Below are 16,656 nucleotides of genomic sequence, written 5' to 3'. Positions count from 1 at the left end.
GTTTATAGATTGAAGGTTCTTTCCACATGTTTTTTTTTTATTGTTGAGCACATTTAAAAAGTGCACTTTCAATTCTACTGACCTTCCCTTATGAACCTTGCGAAGTGATTTAATAAATGTCTTTTTAAGATTAAGAGGTACATTCCAGAGATTTTTTTTAACTCTTTTCAGTGTGTGTGTATATTTTGCCTCGGTCAGCATCAAAGCAAAACAAAGGGTCATTGGGATTCAGGGGAAAAGAGAGTAGCATTACAGCAAGGGGTCATTAGCAAGACTGACTAAAAGTTTCACAAGTCTCTTCCTAACTAGAAATGTCCATAGAGTTCTTATTAGGCCTCAGAGTGGACTCATCTTACGCAAATAGATCAATATCCTCAAAATATTGACGCTCATCAGTTTTGCAACTATTCCAGATTTTCTCAGCGAAAGTGTGAAGTCACCTCAATGAGTTCATACAGTTCTGCCAAAGCGTAACAATAAGAGAACGTTTTGAAAATTACAAGGCTTTTACAAGATGATTCTAACAGTTCTCATGTGAATTCAATAATGCTTCTTGTCTTGTTCAACAGCTAGAACAAATACTGTTACATTTGTTATTAGTTAAAACATGTTCTGCCTTCAATACAATAGGACATTCTCTAACACATCAGTAACCTAGGAAAAAATTCAGGTCAAAGGAACAGAATGAATTAGCACTTCCATTACTGCTGCAAAAATGAATCTTCAGGCCTAGTCTAGCCAAGAAAGCCTAAATACATATTTTAATTAAATAATACAGATAAATCCTATTGTGCACCTTACAATTTAAATCAAATATGCAAAGCAAATGATTTAATTGCAATCATTATTCATGCATGACACTAGAAATGTTCAAACGTGCATTTATTTTCTGCACACATATAACTCATGTTAATAAATTCCTTTAAATAAATATATGTATGATTAAGTCATGTTTGTTTAATACTCATAATATATTCTCCATATCTACTATTTCTCTAAAAAGAATTACTTTTAGTATTAATTCCTATCAGTAGTTCACTCAAATATAGATGCACAACATCCTTTATGGCAAAAAGCGATATCGCAAACAAATGGAGGTCACAATGTCCGCCATGATTCAAATGTGACCATTTTTACATTTCATGTTAATTTCTCTGTTAGGCTTTTAAATGAAACCTTTAAGTCACCATATCCTAACTTCTATGCCACTAATATATTAGTAAAATGTGATCTCTATCATGTGTTTGCTTGGTTTTTCAGACCTGACAACGTAGCAGCAGCCTACAAGCAGCAACAAACAAGAAGTGCAATAATGTTTCCACCTGGCCTGTTGTATACTGGGATGACTGGTATTTTAATGTCCTTGCTGATACAACAAATAGCAAAATTGCCTAGCTAAAGCAAGTATTTTTCCTCTTATTAGTGCACACTTTAAACAGTAAAAGTTAAAAGAAAGCACTTTAAAATGTGCCCTACAGCTGCTCTAATGGCCCCTGACTGATAATTAAAGTACACATTTTTCTCCTTACTACACACTTTAACCCCTTCGCTGCCAGGCCTTTTCCCCCTCCTGTGCCAGGCCTTTTTTTGCCTATTTGGAATAGTTCTCGCTTAGGCCCTCATAACTTTTTGTCCACATAAGCTACCCACGCCAAATTTGTGTCCTTTTTTTCCAACATCCTAGGGATTCTAGAGGTACCCAGACTTTGTGGGTTCCCCTGAAGGAGGCCAAGAAATTAGCCAAAATACAGTGAAAATTTCGTGTTTTTTTTTTAAAATGGGAAACAAGGGCTGCAGAAGAAGGCTTGTGGTTTTTTCCCTGGAAATGGCATCAACAAAGGCTTTGCGGTGTTAAATCACCAGCTTCCAGGAACAGGCAGACTTGAATCAGAAAACCCAATTTTTCAACACAATTTTGGCATTTTACTGGGATATACCCCATTTTTATGATTTTTTGTGCTTTCAGCCTCCTTCCAGTCAGTGACAGAAATGGGTGTGAAACCAATGCTGGATCTCAGAAAGCTAAACATTTCTGAAAAGTACACAAAATTCTGAATTCAGCAATGGGTAATTTGTGTAGATCCTACAAGGGTTTCCTGCAGAAAATAACAACTGAAACAAAAGAATCATGAAATTGAGGTAAAAAAACAGCAATTTTTCTCTATGTTTTACTCTGTAACTTTGCCCTGCAATGTCAGATTTTTTAAAGCAATATACTGTTACGTCTGCTGGACTCTTCTGGTTGTGGGGATATATAGGGCTTGTAGGTTTATCAAGAACCCTAGGCACCCAGAGCCAATAAATGAGCTGCACCTTGCAGTGGGTTTTCATTCTATGCCGGGTATACAGCAATTCATTTGCTGAAATATAAAGAGTCAAAAATGGGTATCAAGAAAACCTTTGTATTTCTAAAATGGCCTCAAAATAAGGTGTTGAGGAGCAGTGGTTATTTGCACATCTCTGAATTCTGGGGTACCCATACTAGCATGTGAATTGCAGGGCATTTCTCAAATAGACGTATTTTTTACACATTGTCTTATATTTGGAAGGAAAAAATGTAGAGAAAAACAAGGGGCAAAAACACTTGTTTTGCTATTCTATGTTCCCCCAAGTCTCCTGATAAAAATGGTACCTCACTTGTGTGGGTAGACCTAGTGCCCGCGACAGGAAATTCCCCAAAACACAATTTTTCCACAGAAAACAGAGGTGTTTTTTGCAAAGTGCCTACCTGTGGATTTTGGCCTCTAGCTCAGCCGGCACCTAGGGAAACCTACCAAACCTGTGCATTTTTTAAAACTAGAGACCTAGGGGAATCCAGGATGGGGAGACTTGTGGGGCTCTCACCAGGTTCTGTTACCCAGAATCCTTTGCAAACCTCAAAATTTGGCTAGAAAAACACTTTTCCTCGCGCGGGGGGCAGAAATGGCCTAGAAATAATTTGCCCCCGAGGAGTGGCCCTTGCCCAAGGGGCCGCTTTCTTTACTTGAAATAGCCCACACAAAAAAATATTCCCTGGTGTCTAGTGGTTTCTGCACCCCCGGGGGCAGATCGCAAGGCCGATCTGCACCCAGGGGGGGCTGAAACGGCCTAATAATAATTTGCCCCCCCCGGAGCGACCCTTGCCCAAGGGGTCTCTCCCAAAACATAAAAAAAATTATCCCTGCTGTCTAGTGGATTTCTGCCCTCCTCCCTCCCCCCCCGCCCCCCGGGCAGATCGGCCTAATAATTTTAGGCTGATCTGCCCCCAGGGGGGGCAGAAATGCCAGGAAATAAATTGCCCCCCCCCGAGGAGCATCCTTTGTCCAAGGGGCCGCTCCCCTTATTTCAAATAACTAAAAAAAAATAATCCCTGGTGTCTAGTGGCATTTCTGCTGCACCTCGCATTGCGATCGGGCAGCAGAAATGCTCAGAGAAGCCTGAAAGGAGAGGATAGGCCTTTCCTCTCCTTTCAGGCTTCTCTGCCCCCTCCATGTGATCGGAGGAGAAAGCTTCCAGCACCGGAGGGAAGGCCTCTGATGAGGTCTGAAGTCATCAGACGCCACAGGGAGGGTTGCGGGGTGCGGGGGTGGAAGGGGAAGCGATTCCTCTTCCATCCCTGCCTAGGGGAGGGTGTGCCTGGCCATCGGGGTAAGCGCTAGCGCTCCCCGGGGGCCCATAGCAGAACAAGGGGATCTCGTCCAAGGCACCGGGGAATCTGCGCCTTGGACGAGATCACCTTGTCCTGGGAACACAACCGGTTAAACAGTAAGGCTCTCATTATGGCTTCAGCGGTCTTTTTTCAAGACCGCCGAAGCCATTGCAGCCAGCCTACCGCTAGTACTGGTGGTATGCTGGCCGCCCTATTAGGAGTTTTCTGCTGGGCCACTGGCCAAAAACAGTGATTCCGTCTGCTGGCTCACATTAACGGTGGCAATGTTGTGGTGCATCGGGTGCAAGAGCACCCGTCGCGGATTTCACTGCCCGTAATTCGGACTGTGAAATGCGCAACAGGGCTGTCTATGGGGGACCCTGCTCTACCCATTTCCGCCAGCCTTCGCATGACGGTGAGACTGCCATGCAAAGGCTGGTGGAAAGGGGACTAGTAATCCCCAGGGCAGCACTGCTTGCTTGCAGCACTGCCCTGGCTGATTGCAACTGCCGAAACCGCCAGGCCGTCGACAGGTAGCAACCTGGCAGTGTCGACTGTCGGACCATGGCCCATCTGCCACGGTCATAATTGGCCCCTCGGGCCGCCCTGTCTGAGGTGATCTGACCGCCATCGCGAGTGTGACAGTCTTGTGACCACCACATTTGTAATGAGGGCATAAATGTTAAATTAAAGCATTTTAAAATGTGTACACCAGCTGCTCCAATGGTCCCTCACTGACAATTAAGGTACACAACGACTGAAATGTTATGCCAAGAATGAATACAGTTGACTTAACCCGTTAACTGCGGGCGTTGGCCACTGGTCGACGCCCGCACTACCTCCCTGGTGCGGGTCAGGACCAGTGGCCGACACCAGGGAGGGGGTTAATAAATCCTCGGGTGCGTCACACTCGAGGATTTTTTTTTTTTTTTGTTCCCTGGGAGACACGGAAGCTCTTCCGTGTCTCCCGCCGCCCCCCAACCCCTGACCTAACTATGTGGATTTCCCCATCGGAGCAGGAAGTGGCCTTGCGGCCGCTTCCTGCTCCAATAGGGAAAACGGCCACAAACGGCCTTCCCCACGTTCGGGAAGGCCTCGTAAGAAAGGGGAGACTCTCCCCTTTCTTACGAGGCCTTCCTGAAACTGTTTCCTGGCCCGCGATCGCAGCCTTCTGAAAGTGTTTCCTGGCCCCCGATCGCAGCACAGCTGCGATCGTGGGCCAGGAAACACTTTCAGGAAGGCCTCGTAAGAAAGGGGAGAGTCTCCCCTTTCTTACGAGGCCTTCTGAAAGTGTTTCCTGACCCACGATCTCAGCACAGCTGCGATCAGGGGCCAGGAAACACCACTAGACACCAGGGATTTCACTTGGGGGGGTCGGCCCCCTCAGAAAACGGGCCGCCTTCCCCCCCCCCCGGGCATATTTTTTTTTTTTAAAAGGTAGGTGCCCCCTGGTGGGGGGGAGGCGCGATTGCTCCCCCCCAGGGGCAATTTTTTTAAATAAATAAAAAATGGACAGGGGGTCGCTCGTGGGCAGGGCGACCCCCTGTGGGGGCAATATTGTTTTTAGTTGTTGTAGGGTTTCCCTGGGGGCCATTTTGGCCCCCAAGGAAACCATACAACAAAAAAAAAAAATAGATCTATATATATAGATATATCTATGTAGATATATCTATCTACATGGATATATCTATCTATAGATCTATCTATAGATATATCTATGTAGATAGATATATATATATAGAGAGATAGATCTATATATATATCACTTTTGTCAATACGTGTGTGGTTTCCCTGGGGGATGCGATCGGCCCCCAGGAAAACCAGAACCACATATAAAAGTGATGAGATATATATATATATATAGATTTGCCACCAGTTGTCTTGCAGTTGCAGCTTGCGTCTTCAAAGCAATGCACATACTTCAACTGACGCTTTTCAACTGTAGCTTTTAGGCAGCAATAAAAAAGTCAAGTAAGTATTGTGATTATGTTTCTGCTACAAAAGGGTCAGACTTCTCTAGTGGCAGTTTTAGTGCCATAAAGAAGCGCAGAAGGTTTATATGCCTACTGCAAAGAGCAAATCTGTATTTTATGTAAATAGCTGAGTACATTAGTAAAGTCAGCCATTACCTGCGCTATAATACAAATTAAATGTATGTGCGGGGTGGAGGGCGGCTATGGAGAGATGAAGGGCACTTTTGCTGGGTGGTAATGAGGGAATCCGAGGAGGAGGTAGTGGGAGCACCAATAATGATTGTTGGACTGGGCACAGGAGGTGCTAAAGACTGTGACGAATGGTATGTGACAAGGTGTTTCTTGAGTGTCTTGAAAGAACGTGCTGATTGAGGGAAGAAGCGCAGGTAAGGTGGTCTCTACTGTTGCACGCATCTCACACACACCATCGATTTTGTGGCTGTCTACGTAGGCTAGTGTTTTTTTTTTTTTATAAAGACATTTTTATTGGTTTTGCCAAAAAAAAAAAAAAAAAGGGTAAAACAATAATACATACATGTAACTAGGCGCCAACGGGCACGAACATTGGTCAATCCCAAGTCCTAGACAGCACATTGAACGAGTAGATTGTGTGCCTCCCTGTTGGAGCGTTTTGTGAATGCTTTAACCCATCAGGAGGGGGGAGGAAAGGGGTTTGTTCCGGCTCTCTCCAGTGTTGAGCCAGTCAATCATGCAGAAAGGTTGATTGTTGCGGCCTCCCACTTCCCCCACACCTTATTATATTTATGCGGGCTTCCTCTAGCCTCGTATACGAGTTTTTCACACTGTGCACACCAGTCCACTCCTCGTCTCCACTTAGTCAAAGCCGGTGCGCTTTTGGTTTTCCAGTCTGCCATTATGTCTCTTTTGGCCACCAGGCACGCCACCCCTAGAAAGGTTTGTTCCGCTCTCCTCAGTCCAGTATCACCCATGATCCCCAGCAGGAGTGGCAGTGGTGTCAACCCCACGTCTATCTGTAAGGCCTTTGAGATCTCTCGTGTAACCACCCCCCAGTAGGCTTTAATAATTGGGCAGGTCCATACCATGTGGAAAAAGTTTGCATCTGGGCCCATACAACGGGGGCAGTCAGCTGCGGGTCGGAGACCTGCCCTGTGCAGTCTGGCGGGTGTAAGGTAGGCCGCATGGAGATAGTAGGTTTGTATTAGTCGGAGACGAGTCGTCATCGTTATTGTGCGTGGAGCTGCCAATGCTTCGTTCCAGTCCACCTCTTCCATAGGACCCGCCCATCCCTGACGCAGCCCCCCCAGGGAACAGGCAGTGATAGCGATTAATGTACGATATATCTGGGAGACGCCTCCCCTACCCAGGTTCCCCATCAGTGCTCTCGCCTCCATAGGGCTATCTTCAAGTATGTTGTCCCTTGTCTGGACTTCTGTCAGTAGGGCGTGGCGGATCTGGAGCTATTTATGGAATTGCGTCTTGTTTAGTGAAAAGCTTTTCTGGAGGTCTTCAAAGGAGCGCATGTGTGAGCCCTCCCATACGTCACCCAGTGTAGAGATACCTTTGCTGTCCCATTTCTGGAATCCCTCCAGGCCCGCCACTTCTGTTAAGTGCGTCCCCTGCCATAGTGGGGTCTGCTGGTTGAGGCGCCCCCACCACCCCGCCACCCTTTGGGCCGTCCGCCAACCCTGCAGTACCACCCCGGTCACTTCCGGGGTCCCACGCGAGATCGGCCCACCATATAGGGCATCAAAGATCTTTGAATAACTCATTGCCTGGAGTTCTAGCCGGTACGCCGGGTCTGTCCATCCACCCCCCATCCAGTCATTAATCACGAGTAGTTGCATTGCTAGATAATAATAATGGATGTTGGACATTCCTAGTCCCCCTTCATAAACGTCTCTCTGGCAGGTTTTAAGCGCCAACCGGGGACGGGTGCCATTCCATAAAAATTGGCGTGCCTGTGCGTCCATCTCTCTGAACCATCTCATGGGAATAGGGTGAGGGAAATTCTGGAGGAGATAGAGGAGTCTGGGGAGAACCATCATCTTATAAAGTGTGATTCTCCCAAGTAGATTAAGAGGGAGGTCCCCCCATCGCTGGAGGTCATTTTTAATTCTCTTAGAGGCTAGTGTTTTAGAGCAACAGTTTAGCCAATAGCAGAGATGGCATCTTGATGGATGACTGCTGCTGTCACTTGGGATATAGAGGACAGCTCTGACATAGGATCAGAGACTGAGATATCAGATACTAAGACAGCATCTGAGGGATAGGACAATGGCGCAGACTCTGGGAGTGATTTTTCAGTCTGAGGAGTCCCATTCGATAACTCCTCTTCCAAGAAATTATGAGGGAGGTCATGAGGACAGTCCTGCTGTCCCTTCACAAGCAGTCTTTGCAACTGGGTAATAGTGGGTTAGCCCAACCCAGAGAGCAGGTGAATGCGGCGGCAAGCAGAGAGAGAGAGTGCTCTCTTGGGAGCTCCCTAATTTAGTTCAGCCCCAAATTCCACCGCCCAAACCGTATTGTGGAGACATCAAAATTATCTATCGCAAAACAAACTGGTTTTGTAAGGCAGGCACCTGTGTTTTTGGTCCTGGGTTCGGCGGCCATATAGAGAAACACACTAAACCCAAACATTTCTGGAAACTAGACATTCAGGGGAGTCCACAGAGGTGTGACTTGTGTGGATTCCCCAAAGTTTTCTTACCCAGAATACCCTGCAAAGCAGAAGTGTTGAATTAAACCTCTATTTTTCTCTCATTTCTGTCACACAAACTACAGGAATATGCTGGGATCCACAAAATTCCTACCACCCAGTGATTCCTCACCTGTCCTGATAAAGATACTACCCCACTTGAGTGCCTACACATAGTGCCTGCGTCAGTAATGGATCACCCCAGGGTCAACAGCTGCCTCATGTAAGGACCAACATTGACCGTTGTGTGATCTATTCCTGTCGCGGGCACCAGGGCTACCCACACAAGTGAGGTACCATTATTACCGGGAGACATGGGGGAACGCTGGGTGGAAGGAATTTTGTGGCTCTTCTTAGATTAAAGAACTTTCTGTCACCGAAATGTGAGAAAAACGTGTTTTTTTATCCACATTTTGAGGTTTGCAAAGGATTCTGGGTAACAGAACCTGGTCAGAGCCCCACAAGTCACCCCATCTTGGATTCCCCTAGGTCTCTAGTTTTCAAAAATGCACAGATTTGGTAGGTTTCCCTAGGTGCCGGCTGAGCTAGAGGCCAAAATCTACAGGTAGGCACTTTGCAAAAAACAGCTCTGTTTTCTGTCAAAAAATGGGATGTGTCCACGTTGTGTTTTGGGGCATTTCCTGTCACGGGCGCTAGGCCTACCCACACAAGTGAGGTATCATTTTTATCGGGAGACTCGGGGGAACGCAGCGTGGAAGGAAATTTGTGGCTCCTCTTAGATTCCAGAACTTTCTGTCACCGAAATGTGAGGAAAACGTGTTTTTTTTAGCCACATTTTGAGGTTTGCAAAGGATTCTGGGTAACAGAACCTGGTCAGAGCCCCACAAGTCACCCCATCTTGGATTCCCCTAGGTCTCTAGTTTTCAAAAATGCACAGGGTTGGTAGGTTTCCCTCGGTGCCGGCTGTGCTAGAGGCCAACATCTACAGGTAGGCACTTTGCAAAAAACAGTCTGTTTTCTGTCAAAAAATGAGATGTGTCCACGTTGTGTTTTGGGGCATTTCCTGTTGCGGGGGCTAGGCCTACCCACACAAGTGAGGTATCATTTTTATCGGGAGACTTAGGGGAACACTGGGTGGAAGGAAATTTGTGGCTCCTCTCAGATTCCAGAACTTTCTGTGACCGAAATGTGAGGAAAATGTGTTTTTTTAGCCACATTTTGAGGTTTGCAAAGGATTCTGGGTAACAGAACCTGGTCAGAGCCCCACAAGTCACCCCATCTTGGATTCCCCTAGGTCTCTAGTTTTCAAAAATGCACAGGTTTGGTAGGTGTCCCTAGGTGCCGGCTGAGCTAGAGGCCAAACTTTGCAAAAAACAGCTCTGTTTTCTGTCAAAAAATGGGATGTGTCCACGTTGTGTTTTGGGGCATTTCCTGTCGCGGGCGCTAGGCCTACCCACACAAGTGAGGTACCATTTTTATCGGGAGACTTGGGGGAACGCTGGATGGAAGGAAATTTGTGGCTCCTCTCAGATTCCAGAACTTTCTGTCACCGAAATGTGAGGAAAACATGTTTTTTTAGCCACATTTTGAGGTTTGCAAAGGATTCTGGGTAACAGAACCTGGTCAGAGCCCCACAAGTCACCCCATCTTGGATTCCCCTAGGTCTCTAGTTTTCAAAAATGCACAGGTTTGGTAGGTTTCCCTTGGTGCCGCTGAGCTAGAGGCCAAAATCTACAGGTAGGCACTTGGCAAAAATAGCTCTGTTTTCTGTCAAAAAATGGGATGTGTCCACGTTGTGTTTTGGGGCACTTCCTGTCGCGGGCACTAGACCTACCCACACAAGTGAGGTATCATTTTTATCGGGAGACTTGGGGAACGCTGGGTGGAAGGAAATTTGTGGCTCCTCTCAGATTCCAGAACTTTCTGTCACCGAAATGTGAGGAAAACATGTTTTTTTAGCCACATTTTGAGGTTTGCAAAGGATTCTGGGTAACAGAACCTGGTCAGAGCCCCACAAGTCACCCCATCTTTGATTCCCCTAGGTCTCTTGTTTTAAAAAATGCACAGGGTTGGTAGGTTTCCCTAGGTGCCGGCTGTGCTAGAGGCCAAAATCTACAGGTAGGCACTTTGCAAAAAACAGTCTGTTTTCTGTCAAAAAATTAGATGTGTCCACGTTGTGTTTTGGGGCATTTCCTGTCGCGGGCGCTAGGCCTACCCACACAAGTGAGGTATCATTTTTATCGGGAGACTTGGGGGAACGCTGGGTGGAAGTAAATTCGTGGCTCCTCTCAGATTCCAGAACTTTCTGTGACTGAAATGTAAGGAAAATGTGTTTTTTTAGCCACATTTTGAGGTTTGCAAAGGATTCTGGGTAACAGAACCTGGTCAGAGCCCCACAAGTCACCCCATCTTGGATTCCCCTAGGTCTCTAGTTTTCACAAATGCACAGGTTTGGTAGGTTTCCCTAGGTGCCGGCTGAGCTAGAGGCCAAAATCTACAGGTAGGCACTTTGCAAAAATCAGCTCTGTTTTCTGTCAAAAAATGGGATGTGTCCACGTTGTGTTTTGGGGCATTTCCTGTTGCGGGGGCTAGGCCTACCCACACAAGTGAGGTATCATTTTTATCGGGAGACTTAGGGGAACACTGGGTGGAAGGAAATTTGTGGCTCCTCTCAGATTCCAGAACTTTCTGTGACCGAAATGTGAGGAAAATGTGTTTTTTTAGCCACATTTTGAGGTTTGCAAAGGATTCTGGGTAACAGAACCTGGTCAGAGCCCCACAAGTCACCCCATCTTGGATTCCCCTAGGTCTCTAGTTTTCAAAAATGCACAGGTTTGGTAGGTGTCCCTAGGTGCCGGCTGAGCTAGAGGCCAAACTTTGCAAAAAACAGCTCTGTTTTCTGTCAAAAAATGGGATGTGTCCACGTTGTCTTTTGGGGCTTTTCCTGTCGCGGGCGCTAGGCCTACCCACACAAGTGAGGTACCATTTTTATCGGGAGACTTGGGGGAACGCTGGGTGGAAGGAAATTTGTGGCTCCTCTCAGATTCCAGAACTTTCTGTGACCGAAATGTGAGGAAAACATGTTTTTTTAGCCACATTTTGAGGTTTGCAAAGGATTCTGGGTAACAGAACCTGGTCAGAGCCCCACAAGTCACCCCATCTTGGATTCCCCTAGGTCTCTAGTTTTCAAAAATGCACAGGTTTGGTAGGTTTCCCTTGGTGCCGCTGAGCTAGAGGCCAAAATCTACAGGTAGGCACTTGGCAAAAATAGCTCTGTTTTCTGTCAAAAAATGGGATGTGTCCACGTTGTGTTTTGGGGCACTTCCTGTCGCGGGCACTAGACCTACCCACACAAGTGAGGTATCATTTTTATCGGGAGACTTGGGGAACGCTGGGTGGAAGGAAATTTGTGGCTCCTCTCAGATTCCAGAACTTTCTGTCACCGAAATGTGAGGAAAACATGTTTTTTTAGCCACATTTTGAGGTTTGCAAAGGATTCTGGGTAACAGAACCTGGTCAGAGCCCCACAAGTCAACCCATCTTTGATTCCCCTAGGTCTCTTGTTTTAAAAAATGCACAGGGTTGGTAGGTTTCCCTAGGTGCCGGCTGTGCTAGAGGCCAAAATCTACAGGTAGGCACTTTGCAAAAAACAGTCTGTTTTCTGTCAAAAAATTAGATGTGTTCACGTTGTGTTTTGGGGCATTTCCTGTCGCGGGCGCTAGGCCTACCCACACAAGTGAGGTATCATTTTTATCGGGAGACTTGGGGGAACGCTGGGTGGAAGTAAATTCGTGGCTCCTCTCAGATTCCAGAACTTTCTGTGACTGAAATGTAAGGAAAATGTGTTTTTTAGCCACATTTTGAGGTTTGCAAAGGATTCTGGGTAACAGAACCTGGTCAGAGCCCCACAAGTCACCCCATCTTGGATTCCCCTAGGTCTCTAGTTTTCACAAATGCACAGGTTTGGTAGGTTTCCCTAGGGGCCGGCTGAGCTAGAGGCCAAAATCTACAGGTAGGCACTTTGCAAAAATCAGCTCTGTTTTCTGTCAAAAAATGGGATGTGTCCACGTTGTGTTTTGGGGCATTTCCTGTTGCGGGGGCTAGGCCTACCCACACAAGTGAGGTATCATTTTTATCGGGAGACTTAGGGGAACACTGGGTGGAAGGAAATTTGTGGCTCCTCTCAGATTCCAGAACTTTCTGTGACCGAAATGTGAGGAAAATGTGTTTTTTTAGCCACATTTTGAGGTTTGCCAAGGATTCTGGGTAACAGAACCTGGTCAGAGCCCCACAAGTCACCCCATCTTGGATTCCCCTAGGTCTCTAGTTTTCAAAAATGCACAGGTTTGGTAGGTGTCCCTAGGTGCCGGCTGAGCTAGAGGCCAAACTTTGCAAAAAACAGCTCTGTTTTCTGTCAAAAATGGGATGTGTCCACGTTGTGTTTTGGGGCATTTCCTGTCGCGGGCGCTAGGCCTACCCACACAAGTGAGGTACCATTTTTATCGGGAGACTTGGGGGAACGCTGGGTGGAAGGACATTTTTGGCTCCTCTCAGATTCCAGAACTTTCTGTGACCGAAATGTGAGGAAAACATGTTTTTTTAGCCACATTTTGAGGTTTGCAAAGGATTCTGGGTAACAGAACCTGGTCAGAGCCCCACAAGTCACCCCATCTTGGATTCCCCTAGGTCTCTAGTTTTCAAAAATGCACAGGTTTGGTAGGTTTCCCTTGGTGCCGCTGAGCTAGAGGCCAAAATCTACAGGTAGGCACTTGGCAAAAATAGCTCTGTTTTCTGTCAAAAAATGGGATGTGTCCACGTTGTGTTTTGGGGCACTTCCTGTCGCGGGCACTAGACCTACCCACACAAGTGAGGTATCATTTTTATCGGGAGACTTGGGGAACGCTGGGAGGAAGGAAAATTGTGGCTCCTCTCAGATTCCAGAACTTTCTGTCACCGAAATGTGAGGAAAACATGTTTTTTTAGCCACATTTTGAGGTTTGCAAAGGATTCTGGGTAACAGAACCTGGTCAGAGCCCCACAAGTCACCCCATCTTTGATTCCCCTAGGTCTCTTGTTTTAAAAAATGCACAGGGTTGGTAGGTTTCCCTAGGTGCCGGCTGTGCTAGAGGCCAAAATCTACAGGTAGGCACTTTGCAAAAAACAGTCTGTTTTCTGTCAAAAAATTAGATGTGTCCACGTTGTGTTTTGGGGCATTTCCTGTCGCGGGCGCTAGGCCTACCCACACAAGTGAGGTATCATTTTTATCGGGAGACTTGGGGAACGCTGGGTGGAAGTAAATTCGTGGCTCCTCTCAGATTCCAGAAGTTTCTGTGACTGAAATGTAAGGAAAATGTGTTTTTTTAGCCACATTTTGAGGTTTGCAAAGGATTCTGGGTAACAGAACATGGTCAGAGCCCCACAAGTCACCCCATCTTTGATTCCCCTAGGTCTCTTGTTTTAAAAAATGCACAGGTTTGGTAGGTTTCCCTAGGTGCCGGCTGAGCTAGAGGCCAAAATCTACAGGTAGGCACTTTGCAAAAATAGCTCTGTTTTCTGTCAAAAAATGGGATGTGTCCACGTTGTGTTTTGGGGCATTTCCTGTCGCGGGCGCTAGACCTACCCACACAAGTGAGGTATCATTTTTATCAGGAGACTTGGGGAACGCTGGGTGGAAGGAAATTTGTGGCTCCTCTCAGATTCCAGAACTTTCTGTCACCGAAATGTGAGGAAAACATGTTTTTTTAGCCACATTTTGAGGTTTGCAAAGGATTCTGGGTAACAGAACCTGGTCAGAGCCCCACAAGTCACCCCATCTTGGATTCCCCTAGGTCTCTAGTTTTCACAAATGCACAGGTTTGGTATGTTTCCCAAGGGGCCGGCTGAGCTAGAGGCCAAAATCTACAGGTAGGCACTTTGCAAAAATCAGCTCTGTTTTCTGTCAAAAATGGGATGTGTCCACGTTGTGTTTTGGGGCATTTCCTGTTGCGGGGGCTAGGCCTACCCACACAAGTGAGGTATCATTTTTATCGGGAGACTTAGGGGAACACTGGGTGGAAGGAAATTTGTGGCTCCTCTCAGATTTCAGAACTTTCTGTGACCGAAATGTGAGGAAAATGTGTTTTTTTAGCCACATTTTGAGGTTTGCAAAGGATTCTGGGTAACAGAACCTGGTCAGAGCCCCACAAGTCACCCCATCTTGGATTCCCCTAGGTCTCTAGTTTTCAAAAATGCACAGGTTTGGTAGGTGTCCCTAGGTGCCGGCTGAGCTAGAGGCCAAACTTTGCAAAAAACAGCTCTGTTTTCTGTCAAAAAATGGGATGTGTCCACGTTGTGTTTTGGGGCATTTCCTGTCGCGGGCGCTAGGCCTACCCACACAAGTGAGGTACCATTTTTATCGGGAGACTTGGGGGAACGCTGGGTGGAAGGAAATTTGTGGCTCCTCTCAGATTCCAGAACTTTCTGTGACCGAAATGTGAGGAAAACGTGTTTTTTTAGCCACATTTTGAGGTTTGCAAAGGATTCTGGGTAACAGAACCTGGTCAGAGCCCCACAAGTCACCCCATCTTGGATTCCCCTAGGTCTCTAGTTTTCAAAAATGCACAGGTTTGGTAGGTTTCCCTTGGTGCCGCTGAGCTAGAGGCCAAAATCTACAGGTAGGCACTTTGCAAAAATAGCTCTGTTTTCTGTCAAAAAATGGGATGTGTCCACGTTGTGTTTTGGGGCACTTCCTGTCGCGGGCGCTAGACCTACCCACACAAGTGAGGTATCATTTTTATCGGGAGACTTGGGGAATGGGTGGAAGGAAATTTGTGGCTCCTCTCAGATTCCAGAACTTTCTGTGACCGAAATGTGAGGAAAACATGTTTTTTTAGCCACATTTTGAGGTTTGCAAAGGATTCTGGGTAACAGAACCTGGTCAGAGCCCCACAAGTCACCCCATCTTGGATTCCCCTAGGTCTCTAGTTTTCAAAAATGCACAGGTTTGGTAGGTTTCCCTTGGTGCCGCTGAGCTAGAGGCCAAAATCTACAGGTAGGCACTTGGCAAAAATAGCTCTGTTTTCTGTCAAAAAATGGGATGTGTCCACGTTGTGTTTTGGGGCACTTCCTGTCGCGGGCACTAGACCTACCCACACAAGTGAGGTATCATTTTTATCGGGAGACTTGGGGAACGCTGGGTGGAAGGAAATTTGTGGCTCCTCTCAGATTCCAGAACTTTCTGTCACCGAAATGTGAGGAAAACATGTTTTTTTAGCCACATTTTGAGGTTTGCAAAGGATTCTGGGTAACAGAACCTGGTCGGAGCCCCACAAGTCACCCCATCTTTGATTCCCCTAGGTCTCTTGTTTTAAAAAATGCACAGGGTTGGTAGGTTTCCCTAGGTGCCGGCTGTGCTAGAGGCCAAAATCTACAGGTAGGCACTTTGCAAAAAACAGTCTGTTTTCTGTCAAAAAATTAGATGTGTCCACGTTGTGTTTTGGGGCATTTCCTGTCGCGGGCGCTAGGCCTACCCACACAAGTGAGGTATCATTTTTATCGGGAGACTTGGGGGAACGCTGGGTGGAAGTAAATTTGTGGCTCCTCTCAGATTCCAGAACTTTCTGTGACTGAAATGTAAGGAAAATGTGTTTTTTTAGCCACATTTTGAGGTTTGCAAAGGATTCTGGGTAACAGAACCTGGTCAGAGCCCCACAAGTCACCCCATCTTTGATTCCCCTAGGTCTCTTGTTTTAAAAAATGCACAGGTTTGGTAGGTTTCCCTAGGTGCCGGCTGAGCTAGAGGCCAAAATCTACAGGTAGGCACTTTGCAAAAATAGCTCTGTTTTCTGTCAAAAAATGGGATGTGTCCACGTTGTGTTTTGGGGCATTTCCTGTCGCGGGCGCTAGACCTACCCACACAAGTGAGGTATCATTTTTATCAGGAGACTTGGGGAACGCTGGGTGGAAGGAAATTTGTGGCTCCTCTCAGATTCCAGAACTTTCTGTCACCGAAATGTGAGGAAAACATGTTTTTTTAGCCACATTTTGAGGTTTGCAAAGGATTCTGGGTAACAGAACCTGGTCAGAGCCCCACAAGTCACCCCATCTTGGATTCCCCTAGGTCTCTTGTTTTAAAAAATGCACAGGGTTGGTAGGTTTCCCTAGGTGCCGGCTGTGCTAGAGGCCAAAATCTACAGGTAGGCACTTTGCAAAAAACAGTCTGTTTTCTGTCAAAAAATTAGATGTGTCCACGTTGTGTTTTGGGGCATTTCCTGTCGCGGGCGCTAGGCCTACCCACACAAGTGAGGTATCATTTTTATCGGGAGACTTGGGGGAACGCTGGGTGGAAGTAAATTCGTGGCTCCTCTCAGATTCCAGAACTTTCTGTGACTGAAATGTGAGGAAAACGTGTTTTTTTTAGCCACATTTTGAGGTTTGCA

Source organism: Pleurodeles waltl, chromosome 7, assembly GCF_031143425.1.
Source record: "Pleurodeles waltl isolate 20211129_DDA chromosome 7, aPleWal1.hap1.20221129, whole genome shotgun sequence".
Lineage (NCBI taxonomy): Eukaryota > Metazoa > Chordata > Amphibia > Caudata > Salamandridae > Pleurodeles > Pleurodeles waltl.
Note: the sequence above shows the minus strand (reverse complement) of the source record.